Here is a 13,920-nt window from a genome sequence, read left to right on the forward strand (position 1 = left end):
CTTGCAGAGGTAATGAAAGAAAAACTGTTCAATCTTCCTTCTGATGTTTCGCTCTAGCTTTTTTGACAGCTGAAGACACCAAAGTGCAATCAAATGCCTTTAGCACAGTAATGAAAAATGTAAGCATTAAGCAAATTTGTCCACATGAAATAATTGACAGTCATATAAAGATATTCAATTCAGAGATTTATAAAATATAAGGATCTGATCTAAATTAATTTGAAATTGCAAAGCATAAGAAGCATATGCTATTTGGCAAACTAAGGAAGTACATTCATGTGTTTTCTATTTGTATTTATACTGTCTACATTTATTCCTTTTTAAAAGAAATAGAAGTACAACACATGTTATGATTTTTAAAGAATGTTCTTAGCCCTGCTTCTCTGGTATTCTTTTGAGATAATAAATAAGCCTGTTTTCTGAGCAAAACTTCATACATGAGAAGTGGAAGCCAAAGAGAAATGAAAAACAAAGACATAGAATATTAAACTGATAAAGAACAGATACTACACTTGATCTTAGCCAAAAGGCCGAGAAGCGATAAGACATAGAATATTGATGAACTGAATCAAGTGATTTAGATCTGCTTTTTTTTGGAATGTCCCTTAATGACAATTGAACACAACGGCTTACTTGTGCAAAGGGAAAAGTGATTTAAATTTAAGCATGTTTATAAAAAAAATTGTTTTCCTCTTTAATAGTGACCTTTTATTCAAAAAAAATTTAGTGATACAACAACTCAGAATGAGGATTTTTTTTCTTTAAAGTTTAATTTTATTTTGTTAGAGAGAAAAAGAGAGAGTATGATCAGGGAAGAGGCAGAGAGAGGGAGGGAGAAAAAGAATCCCAAGCAGGCTCCAGCACTGTCAGCACAGAGCCCAATATGAGGCTCAAACTCTTGAACCACAAGATCACGACCTGAGCTAATCAAGAGTTGAACGCTTAACCAACTGAGCCACCCAGCTGTCTCCAGAATGACGATTTTAAAAAACAATGTAATTTACTCATTAACTAAATCCACGCTAATGAAACTCACTCTTTTAAGCTTAGGATTCTCAATATGATGAAAACAATGTAAGTTTGCACCACAGGATGTTAGACCACAATGTATATACAAAGAATTTTTCTACATAGGCAGGGTTACAGTGTTGGGGATCAAGATAACTAATTATTCCCTCTGCCTAAAATTATAGTCACTCTAAAAGCAAAAGAAGTTTCTTGACCAATTGGGGCTCCTGGGTGGCTCAGTCGATTGGGCGTCCGACTTCCACTCAGGTCATGTTCTTGTGGTTCATGGGTTTGAGCCCCGCATTGGGTTCTGTACTGACAGCTCAGAGCCTGGTGTCTGATTTGCAGATTCTGTCTCCCTCTCTCTCTGCCCCTGCCCAGCTCATACTCCGTCTTCTCTCTCTGTCTCAAAAATAAATAAAACATTAAAAAAATTAAAAAAGAATTTTCTTAACCAATTGATAGAACACTATAAATGATTTCTACTCATTTCAACGAAATTTGTAAAAAGACATAAATATTGAATGTGATGTTAGAAAATCTGTCTTCTTTCAACAATATGTAAAAAGCCAAAAATTAAACTTTATTTGCACTAGAAAATAAAACACCTGCTTATTTTCATTCCTCACTGTTGAGAAAATAGAAAATGGCTGATGAAAAAGTCCAATGAGCTCTTTTTCTAGGAAACCATTCATCTGGAGTACAGCTTTTGCATAGCTTTTCTTTATTGGCATTTTACGTCAATATCAAATAAGTTTGAGGCCTATTCAAGTTTTCATTATAGCAATGTCTCCAAAGATTTTGTGTATTTGAAATCTTTTGTTTTATCATTTGCATAATTCATTTACATCAGTAGCATCCTGATTAATTTCATTTTATGGCCTAGGGGTATAACAAATGCTCTTTGTTGTTTTTATTTATTTGTTTTCCTTCTAGTTTTTTTGGAATCTTTCTAACAAAGTAGAATATTGTAAATCCTTGATTAGCATTAAGCCCACCAATTTTTTTAAATAGCTTCTCACTCCAGGGGTTTATGAGCCATCAACAAAATGTGAAGAAACATGAACTAATGTTTGTTGAATTAGAAAATTCTGAGATTTTATATGCATTGTAATTTATTCATCACAATAATACAGCAAAGGTTTTGTTTTATCCCTAATTTATAGGTGATAAAACAGAGTATCAGAGACATTAAGTAACATGCCTAGGGATGCCTGGGTGGCTCAGTTGGTTAGGCGTCTGACTTCCACTTAGGTCATGTTCTCACAGTTCGTGGGTTTGAGCCCTGCATCCAGCTCTGTGATGACAGCTTAGAGCCTGGAGCCTGCTTTGGATTCTGTGTCTCCCTCTCTGTCTGCCCTTTCCCACTTGTACTCTGTCTTCCTCTCTTTCAAAAATAAATAAACATTAAAAAATTAAAAAGGAAAGAAAGAAACTTGCCTAAAATCACATAAAATTAGAAGTAAGAACCAGATGAATTAGCCCAGATCTACTTAGCTCTAAAGATTAAACAATGTAAATACCAAATCTAACTAATAAAAGAAAGAAAAACATATGATTTTTCATTTAAAAAGTCACAAAAATATTCAGTAAAAATGACTAGATATTTGGAATAAAAAAAATAGGAGGGCTAGAAATACAAGGGAATTTTTATAACATGATAAAGTGTATTTACTGTTAGTCTGGAGCAAACATCATACCAAATGGTGGTTTTACGAAGAAAGTGTCTTTTAAAAATCATGAGCAAGACAAGGACTGATGCTATCACTATTTCTATTAAACTTTGCCCATAAGGTAGCTGACTCGAATTAAGAAAATAAACATATACTTTTTAGATTGATACAATCTCATTTCTTTTTCATTTTGTTACTTGTGCACTAGGGTGTCATAACCAAAAAATTATTGCCAAGACTCATGTCAATGTATTTTGTTTTTCCCTATGTTTTCTTCTGTGATTTTTATCATTTCAGGTCTTACATTTAACCCTTTAATCTATTTCAATGTAACTTTTATGATCATTAAAGACCATAAGGGGTCTAGTTTCATTCTTTTGCATGTAAATATCCAATTTTCCCTGCACAACTTGTTGAAGAGACTGTCTTTTCTCCAGTAAGTATTAGCTCCCTTATCAAATATTAGTTGGCTATACATTTGGGCTTATTTATATACATCTGTTCCACTGGTCTATAGGTTTGTTTTCAAGTCAGTATCATACTATTTTGATTATAGTAGCTTTGCAGTATAGTTTGAAATCAGGAAGTGTGATGCTTTTATTTTCTATTTCTGTGAAAAGTGTTATGGGAATGTTGGTAAAGATTGCATCAAAAGTATAAATGTACCATCTTTGGAGATTATGGACATTATAACATTTTTAATTCTTCCAATTTATGAACATGGGATTTCTTTCCATTTGTTTGTGTCCTCTTTCATTTCTTTCATCAGTAGCTGATAGTTCTCAATGTAGAGATTTTTTTACCTCCTTAGTTAAATTTATTTGTATTTTACTGTTTTCATGCTACCATAAAAGCGGTTGTTTACCTGATTTCTTTTCCAGTTAATTCATTCCTAGTGTATAGAAATACAACTGATTTTGTACCCTACCACTTTTATGAACTCATGGATTAGATCTAACAGTTTTTTGAGAAGAGTTTTTAGAAATTTGTATATATAAAATCATGTCATCTGCAAATAGACAATTTTACTTATTTCTTTCTGATTCTGATGCATTTTATTTTTTTTTTTTATTGCTTCATTGCTCTGGCTCAGATTTCCAGTACTGTGTTGAATAGGAGTGGTGGTAGTGGGCACTCTTGTCTTGTTCCTCATCTTAGAAGAAAAACCTTCAACCTTTTGCTGTTATGATGTTACATTTGAGCTTGTCATATCTGTTTTTTATTATGTTGAAGTATCTTCCTTCTGTCTCTAATTTGTTGAGGTTTTATCACGCATGGATATTAACTTTTGTCATATAGATTTTCGATATCAATTTAGACGATAATATAATTTTTATCTTTTATTCTATTAATGTGATGTGTCACATTCATTGATTTGTGTATACACAATATCATTGTGCATGATGAATCATCCCAGAGATGAATCCCACTTGATAATGGTGTACAATCTTTTAATATGTTGTTGAATACAGTTTCCTAGTTTTTTCGGAGAATGTTTGCATCTATATTCATTAGGGATATCGGCTGGTAGTTTTCTTTTCTTGTAGTGTCCTTATCTTTCTTTGGTATGAGGGTGATGCTGACTATGGAAGTGTTTCCTGTCCTTCAATTTTTGGAAGAGTTTAAGAAAAATTGATTATGGGGCACCTGGATGGCTCAGTTTGTCAAGCATCTGACTCTTGATTTGGGCTCAGGTCATGATCTCAGTGTTCATGGGCTCGAGCCCCACATCAGACTCTGTACTGACATCATGGAGCTTGGGACTCTCTCTTTCCCTCTCTCTCTGCCCTTCCCTAACTTGTGCGCACTCTCTCTCTTTCTCAAAATAAATAAGTAAACTTAAAAAAAAAAGAAGAATTGGTTAATTGGTTTTTCTTTAAATATGTAATGAAATTAATCAGTGAAGCCTTCTGATCCTAGGCTTTTCTTTATTAGGAGATGTTTTATTTCTGATTCAATCTCCTTACTAGTAATTGGTCTATATTGGAGATTGCTAGAGGTGGGGGTGGAGGGTGGGAAAATTGAGTAAAGGTGATCAAAATGTATAAACTTCAAGTTATAAGATGTGTAAGTTCTGGGGATATAACATAGAGTATGATGACTATAACTAACAACACTCTATTGCACATTTGAAAATTACTAAGAGTATATCTTGAAAGTTTTCATCACAAGGGAAAACATAACTAGGTCAGGAAATAGACATTAAATAAATAGATGTTAGTAATCAATTCACTATCTATACATATATTAAATCATTATAATGTAAATTATAAAGTTATGCAATGTTGTATGTCAATTACATCTCAATAAAACAAGAAAAAATTTTAATTAATAGTCCAGCTGAGTAACATAAAATTCTCTGTGAAAACCCTAAGAAGAATTTCTTAAGATATGACAATTATTTGAAGCTTGTTCATTTTAAGTTTAATTTGTATCCCAAAGTAATATTAATAGTCAAAAAAGATTCAGAATTGAAAATGTATACCATTTACATAATATAAAAAACAAAACTGGAAACATGTTCATTTACTAACAAGCAAATTAACATTATTTAGTTTATTTACTTATTTTTCTAATATGAAGTTTATTGCCAAATTGGTTTCCATACAACATCCAATGCTCATTTAACAGGTGCCCTCCTCAATGCCCATCATCCACTTTCCCCTTCCTCCCACCCCCCCCATCAACCCTCAGTATAGTCTCAGTATTTAAGAGTCTGAGGGACAAATTAGTGACCTAGAAGACAGAGTAATGGAAAGTAATAAAGTTGAGTAAACAGAGAGAAAAGAATTATGTAATGCAAGAATAGACTTAGGGAATTCAGTAATTCCATCCAAATGTGATAGCATTCATATTATAGAATACCCAGAAGAGAAAGAGAGAAAGGGGGCAGAAAATTTATTTGAAGAAATAATAGCTGAAAATTTCCCTAATCTTGGGAAAAAAAACAGATATCCAGAACCAGAAGGCACAGAGAGCCCCTAACAGAATCAACAAAAGCAGACCTACACCAAGATATTTTTTTTAAGATTTATTTTTTTTATTTTGGAAGGGGTAGGCAGAGAGAGAGGGAAACACAGAATCTGAGACAGTTTCCAGACTCTGAGCTGTCAGCAGAGCAGGATGTAGGTCTCAAAGCAATGAACCATCACATCATGACTTGAGCTGAAGTCAGGCATTTAACCGACTGAGCCACCCACGCACACCCACACCAAGATATATTGTAATTAAATTTGCAATATATAGTGATAAAGAAAAAAATCTTAAAAGCAGACACAAAGACTACAAAACACAAGTAGTTCCTAACTTACAAGGGAAGACCCATATGGCTAACTGAAGATTTCTCAACAGAAACTTTGCAAGCCAAGAGTGGCATATTCAACATTATGGATGGAAAAAATTTGCAGTCAAGAATACCCTATCCAGTAAAGACGTTATTCATAATAGAAGGAGAGACAGAGTTTCTTAGGCAAACAAAAACTAAAGGAGTTCATAACCACTAAACCAGCCCTGCAAGCAATATTAAAAGGGGAGTCTTTGAGTGGAAAGGAAAGACCAAAACTCACAAAGAATGGATAAGAGAAAATCTCTGTAGTAAAACAAGTAACAAAATGGCACTAAATATATATCTATATATAATTACTATGAATGTAAATGGACTAAACCCTCCAATCAAAAGACTTAGGGTGCCAGAATGAATGAAAAAACAAGAACCATGTATATGCTGCCTAGAAGATATTCCTTTTAAGCTTAGAGACACCTTCAGTTTGAAACTGAGAGAATGGGGAAACATTTATCATGCAACTGGGTGTCCAAAGAAAGCCAGAGTAGCAATACTTTTATTAGACAAACTAAACTCTAAAACAAAGAAAATTGTAATAAGAGACACAAAAGGGCACTATTATAATAAAGAGAATAATCCAACAAGAAGATCTAACAATTGTAAATATTTACGCTCCCAACAAGTGGCACCCAAATACATAATACAATAAAAAACATAAAGGAACTAATTGATAATAATACAACAATAGTAGGGGAATTTAACACCTCACTTACATCAATGAACACATCATCTAAGTAGCATATAAACAAGAAAACAATGCCTTAGAATGGCACACTAAACCAGATGAACTTAAAATATACTCAGAATATTTTACCCTAAAACAAAAGAATACACATTCTTTTTGAGTGTACACAGGACATTCTCCAAAACAGATCACATATTAGGCCACAAAACAAGCCTCAACAAATTCAAAAAGACTGCAGTCATACCATGCATCTTTTCTGAACACAATGGTATGAAACTGGAAGTCAGCCACAAGAACAAATTTAGAGAGAACACAAATACAAGAAGGATAAACAACATGCTATTAAACAATGAATGGGTCATCCAAGAAATTATAGAAGAAACCCAACAAAAATAAAAACACAGCCCAAAATCTTTAAGATGCAGCAAAAGCAGTTCTAAGGGGAAAGTATATGTCAGTACAGGCCTACATCAAGAAATAAGAAAAATCTCGAAGACACAACCTAACATTACACCTAAAGGAGCTATAAAAAGAACAACAAATGAAAACTAAATCCAGCAGAAGTGGGGAAATAATAAAGATTAGAGCAAAAATAAATGATATAAAAACTCAAAAAACAATTTTACAAGTCAAAGAAGCCAAGAGCTTGTTCTCTGAAAAAAATCAATAAAATTGATAAACGTCTAGCCAGATTTATCAGAAAGAAAAGAGAAAGGACCCAAATAAATAAAATCACAAATGAGAGACGAGAAATAACAACCCCCACCATAGAAATACAAATAATTTTAAGAGACTATTATGAAAAACTATGTGCTGACAAATTCAACATAAAATCACAACATAAAATCACAAATGGGAGAGGAGAAATAACAACCCCACCACAGAAATACAAATAATTTTAAGAGACTATTATGAAAAACTATGTGCCAACAAATTTGACAAATGGAAGAAATGCTAAAAAAAACATGTAAATTACCAAACCTGAAATAGGAAGAAATAGAAAACTTGAACAGAACGATAACTAGCAAAGAAATTAAATTAGTAATCAAAAAACTCCCAACAAAGTCCAGAGCCATATGACTTCACAGGGATATTCTACCAAAGATTTATTTTTATTTTTTTCTGACAGAGAGAGACAGAGACAGAGCATGAGCAGGAGAGGGGAAGAGAGAGAGGGAGACACAGAATCTGAAGCAGACTCCAGGCTCTGAGCTGTCAGCACAGAGCCCAACGTGGGTCTCAAACTCACAGACCGTGAGATCATGACCTGAGTTGAAGTCAGTTGCTCAACCAACTAAGCCACCCAGGCACCCCAAAATTCTACCAAACATTTAAAGATGTTAATACCTATTCTTCTCAAACCATAGAAGAAAAGGAAGAAAAAAAATAGAAAAATATAGAAACGGAAGGTAAACCTCCAAATTCATTCTACGAAGCCAACATTACCCTGATACCAAAACAAAATAAAGACTCCACTATAAAAAAGAACTGCAGGACAATATCCCTGATGAACATGGATGAAAAAATGCTGAGTAAAATAACTAGCAAACTGATACATTAAAAAATTCATTCACCATGACCACGTGGAATTTATTTCTGCTTTGCGATGGTGATTCAATAGTCACAAATCAATTAACATGATACATCATATTAATAAAGGAAAGGATAAGAGCCATATGATCATGTCAATAGAAGCATAAAAAGCCTTTGAAAAAGTGCAACATCCATTAATAGTGAAAACTCTCATCAAAGTGGGCTTAGAGGGAACACATCACAATATGGTAAGACCATACCTGAAAAACTCACAGTCAAAATCATCTTAAATGGGGGGAAACTGAGAGCTTTCCCTCTATGGTCAGGAAAAAGATGGGGATGTCCACTCTTACCACTGTTATTTAACATAGTACTGGAAGTCCTAGCCACAGCTATCACACAACAAATAGAAATAAAAGGCATCCAAATCAACAAGGAAGAATAAAACTTCACTATTTGCAGGTGACTTTATACACATATATAGAACCCAGAAGATGCCACCCCAAAACTGCTACAACGGATAAATAAATTCAGTAAAGTCACAGGATATAAAATCAACACACAAAAATCTGTTTCATTTATATAATGAACAATGAAATGACAGAAAGAGAAATTAAGTAATCAACCTCATTTACAGTTGCATCAAAAAGAGTAAGATACCTAGGAATAAACCTAACCAAATAGGTTAAAGTCTTGAACTCTGAAACTATAAAACACTGCTGAAAGAAATTGAAGATGACACAAAGCAATAGAAAGATATTCCATGTTCATGGACTGGAAGAACCAATGTTGTTAAAATGTCCATACTACCCAAAGCAATCTACAGATTGATTGCAATCCCTATCAAAATATCAATAGCATTTCTCACAGAACTAGAACAAACAATCCTAAAATTTGTATGGAACCATAAAAGATCCTGAACAGAGAAAGCAACCTTAAAAAGGAAAACAAAGCTAGAGTATCATAATCCAGACATCAAGTCATATTACAAAGCTGTGGTGATCAAAACAGTATGGTACTGGCACAAAGATAGACAGATATCAATAGAACAGAGCAGAAAACCCAGAAATGAACCCACACTATGTGGCCAATTAATCTTTGACAGTGCAGGAAAGAATATCCAACAGGAAAAACACAGTCTGTTCAACAAATGGTGTTGGGAAAACTGGACAGGATCATGCAAAAGAATGAAACTAGACCACTTTCTTACACCATACATAAAAACCAATTCAAAATGGAATAAAGAACTAAATGTGAAACCTGAAAACTATAAAAATCCTAGAGAAGAGCACAGGCAGTAAACTCTTTGACATAGGCCATTGCAACTTCTTTCTAGATATGTCTCTAGACGCAAGGGAAACAAAGGCAAAAATAAAGTATTGTGACTACATTAAAATAAAAAGCTTCTGCACAGTGAAGGTAGCAATCAACAAAACTAAAAGGCAGCCTGTAGAATGGGAGAAGATAGTTGCAAATGATGTATATGATAAAAGTTTAGTATCCAGTATATGTAAAGAAGTTATATAACTCAACACACAAAAAAAGAATAATTCAATTAGAAAATGAGCAGAAGACTTGAACAGACATTGTTTTCCAAAGAAGACATACAGATGGCCAAGAGACACATGGGAAGATACTGGAAGATCACTCATCATCAGGGAAATGCAAATCAACTCCAATGAGATATCATCTCACACTTGTCAGAATGGCTAAAATTAACAACACAAGAAACAACAGGTGTTGGTGAAGATGTTGAGAAAGAGGAGCCCTCTTGTACTATTGTTGGAAATGCAAACTGGTGTCTTCACTCTGGAAAACAATCTGGAGTTTCCTCATAAAGTTAAAAATAGAACTACCCTATGATCCAGTAATTGCACTACATGGCATTTGCCCCAAAGTTATCAAAATACTAATTCAAAGGGATACATGGACCCTGATGTTTATAGCAGCATTGTCGACAACAGCCAAGCTATGGAAACAGCCCAAGCGCCCATGGACTGAGAATGAATGTATAAAGATGTGAAAATTACTCAGCCATAAAAAAGAATGAAATCTTGCCATTTGCATTGATGTGGATGATGTTAGAAAGTATTATGCAAAGCAAAATAAGTCAGTCATAGAAAAACAATCCCCATATGATTTCACTCATATGTGAAATTTAAGAAACAAGCAAAGGAGAAGAAAAATAGAGGTAAACCAAGAAACAGAGTCTTAACTATCACATGATTTCACTCATACGTGGGATTTGAGAAACTCAACAGATGAACATAGGGAAAGGGAAGGAAAAATAAAATTAACACAGAGAGGAAGGCAAGCCATAAGAGACTCTTAAGTACCAATAACAAATCAAAGGTTGCTGGAGGGGAGGTGGATAGGGGGATGAGTTAAATATGGGTGAGGGGCACTAAGGAGAGCACTTTTCGGTATGAGCGCTGGGTGTCATATGTAAGAGATAAATCAATGGGTTCGACTCCTGAAGCCAAGGGTACACTGTATGTTAGCTAACTTGAATTTAAATTAAAAAAAGAAAGAAAGAAAATAAGCTATTTGTGGGAGAAAAAAGGAAAATAAGGTGATGGTTACCAGAGAGGACGGGAGTGGGGTGACGAATGAAATAGGTGATGAGGATTAAGGAGTGCATTCATTGTGATGAGCACCAGGTGTTATATGGAAATGTTCAATCAATATATCACACACCTGAAATTAATATCACACTGTATGTTAACTAACTGGAATTTAAATAAAAACTTTAGGGGCGCTGGGGTGGCTCAGTTGGTTGAGCATCCAACTTCGGCTCAGGTCATGAGCTCACAGTCCGTGAATTCGAGGCCCTGCATCGGGCTCTGTGCTGACAGCTCAGATCCTGGAGCCTGCTTTGGATTCTGTGTCTCCCTCTCTCTGACCCTCCCCCATGCATGCTCTGTCTCTCTCTGTCTCAAAAATAAATAAGCAAGCATTAAAAAAAAATTTAAAAAAAAATAAACTTAAAAAAAATAAAACAAGAGACAAAGCAGGACATAAAGGTAATGATCCAACAAGAAGAAATAAGAATTGTAAATTTTTAGGCACCAACATTGGAGCACCCAAATATATAAAACAATAACAAACAGAAAGGAAGTAATTGAAAGTGATATAATAATAATAGGTGACTTTAACACCCTACTTACATCAATGTAGAACATCCAAGCAGAAATTAGGAAACCATGGCTTTGAATGACACAGTGATCATCTGTATTTAACAGATGTATTCAGAATTGAATCTCTTTTCCTTCCTTTTTGATAAAAATATCCATTCAATAGGGCGCCTAAGTGGTTCAGACCATTAAGTGTCCGACTCAATTTTGGATCTCACAGTTTGTGGTCAAGATCTCAAGGTTTGTGGGTTCAAGCCCCTCACTGGTGTCTGCACTGACAGCATTGAGCCTGCTTGGGATTCTCTCTCCATCTCTCTCTCTCTGCCCTCCAACTCATGCTCTCCCCCTCTCCAAGTAAATAAATTAAAAATAATAATAAAAATTAAAAAATAAAGATTAAAATAAAAAAATTTGATATACAAATTACAAGAATTAGTAAGAGAATATGTAATTTGTTAGATATACAATCAAGAATCAGAAAGCACTGGCATTGTAAACACTGACAAAAAATAAAATATAATGTTTAAATATATCATTTATAGATGTGGAGAAACAGAAACCCTCTTGCACTTTTGGTGGGAATGCAAACTGGTGCAGCTGCTCTGGAAAACAGTGTGGAGGTTCCTCAAAAAATTAAAACTAGATCTACGCTATGACCCAGCAATAACACTGCTAGGAATTTACCCAAGGGACACAGGAGTGCTGATGCATAGGGACACTTGTACCCCAATGTTTTTAGCAGCGCTTTCAACAATAGCCAAACTATGGAAAGAGCCTAAATGTCCATCAACGGACGAATGCATAAAGTGTGGTTTATATACACAATGGAATACTACATGGCAATGAGAAAGAATGAAATATGGCCTTTTGTAGCAACACGGATGGAACTGGAGAGTATTATGCTAAGTAAAATAAGTCATACAGAGAAAGACAGATACCATATGTTTTCACTCTTATGTGGATCCTGAGAAACTTAACAGAAGACTATGGGGGAGGGGAAGGGGAAAAAAAAAGAGGTTAGAGAGGTAGAGAGCCAAAGCATGAGACTTAAAAACTGAGAACAAACTGAGGGTTGATGGGGGGTGGGAGGGAGGGGAGGGTGGGTGATGGGTATTGAGGAGGGCACCTGCTGGGATGAGCACTGGGTGTTGTATAGAAACCAATTTGACAATAAATTTCGTATTTAAAAAACATAAATATGATTTACCATGGCAATATATATGTAAATAATATAAATTACCTAAGGAATATTTGACTAAAAATATTTAACATCTTACATCTAAAATGATAGCATTTTACTGTAGTACACCAAAAAAGACTAAATGAGTAGAAAATATATCATAATTATAAATAAGTTGATTCATAACAATTCAAGTTCTCTCCATAGTGATTAATGCCATTGCAATCTTGTAGATTCTTGTAAAACTGTTAAGTTCATTTTAAAATATACATAGAAATGCAATGACAAGAATAATAAGATATTTTGGAGAAAAAGAAAAGTGAGCAAAGGACGGGCTTGGCCTAGAAGCTGTAAAACATTATTTAAAAACTATAATTCAAGCACTTTGGCATTGATGCATAGACAGCTACATTGGTCAAAATAGAGGAGGGGTTGACAAACTCCAGCCCGTGTGCAAATTCTGGTCTATTGTCAGTTTATGTAAGTAAATAATTTTTTTAATACAGCCATACTCATTCATTTACATATTGTCTATGGCTGCTTTAATGCTAAATGGCAGATTTGAATAGCTGCAAGAGGGATTATAGGGTTTCAAAAGCCTATAATGTCTGCTATCTACCCCTTTAACAGAAAAATTCTGCCTACTCCTAGGGAATCTAGAAACAGACCTATTTACATATATGAAAACATGATGTATGATAAGGGAGATAGATGGTGCTGCAGGTAGGTGGGGGAAAATAGACTTTTCAATGAATAATTCTCAGACCTTTCATTTTATAGGCCATAGGTCATTCCAGTACCATCATCACTATCTTCTTAACCTGCTTCATATCACACTCTATTTATTGTCTGCCCCACCCCTCACTGGAATACTAGTTTTATAAAGACAGAGATGTTGTTTCACAAGCTGCTATATCTACAGCTCCTAGAATAATTTTGACACATAGTAGGTATCCAGTTAATTTTTGTAAATGAATAAAGGCACAAATGAGATACCACATAGTAAACATAAGAAGGACAAAAAGTAAGATCTAAGAATATCAAGCATTGCAAAGATATTATATAAAGGAAGTTCTTATATAATGATGGTGGAAGTATAAATTGGTGTGAGAATTTTAATATGGGTCATCTACAACACATTAAACCAAATTCCAAGTGGTTAAAGACCTAAATTAAAGATCTACAATTTAGAATAAAAGAATATCTTCTTTATTCGCACCCTGGGGCGCCTGGGTAGCTCAGTCAGTGACTCATGATTTCAGCTCAGTCATGATCCCAGGATTGTGGGGTAGAGTCCCAAATCGGGTTCCACACTGAGCATGGAGCCTGCTTAAGATTTTTTTTCTCTCTCCATCTTCCCCTCT

The 13,920-nt window shown here is 34.5% G+C and overlaps 1 pseudogene; it reads right to left on the reverse strand.

Annotated features, from left to right (window-relative positions):
- Positions 1 to 363: 363 nt before the first annotated feature.
- Positions 364 to 542, reverse strand: LOC122484616 (annotated as a pseudogene).
- Between the last annotated feature and the right edge of the window lie 13,378 nt (positions 543 to 13,920).

Source organism: Prionailurus bengalensis, chromosome D1, assembly GCF_016509475.1.
Source record: "Prionailurus bengalensis isolate Pbe53 chromosome D1, Fcat_Pben_1.1_paternal_pri, whole genome shotgun sequence".
NCBI lineage: Eukaryota > Metazoa > Chordata > Mammalia > Carnivora > Felidae > Prionailurus > Prionailurus bengalensis.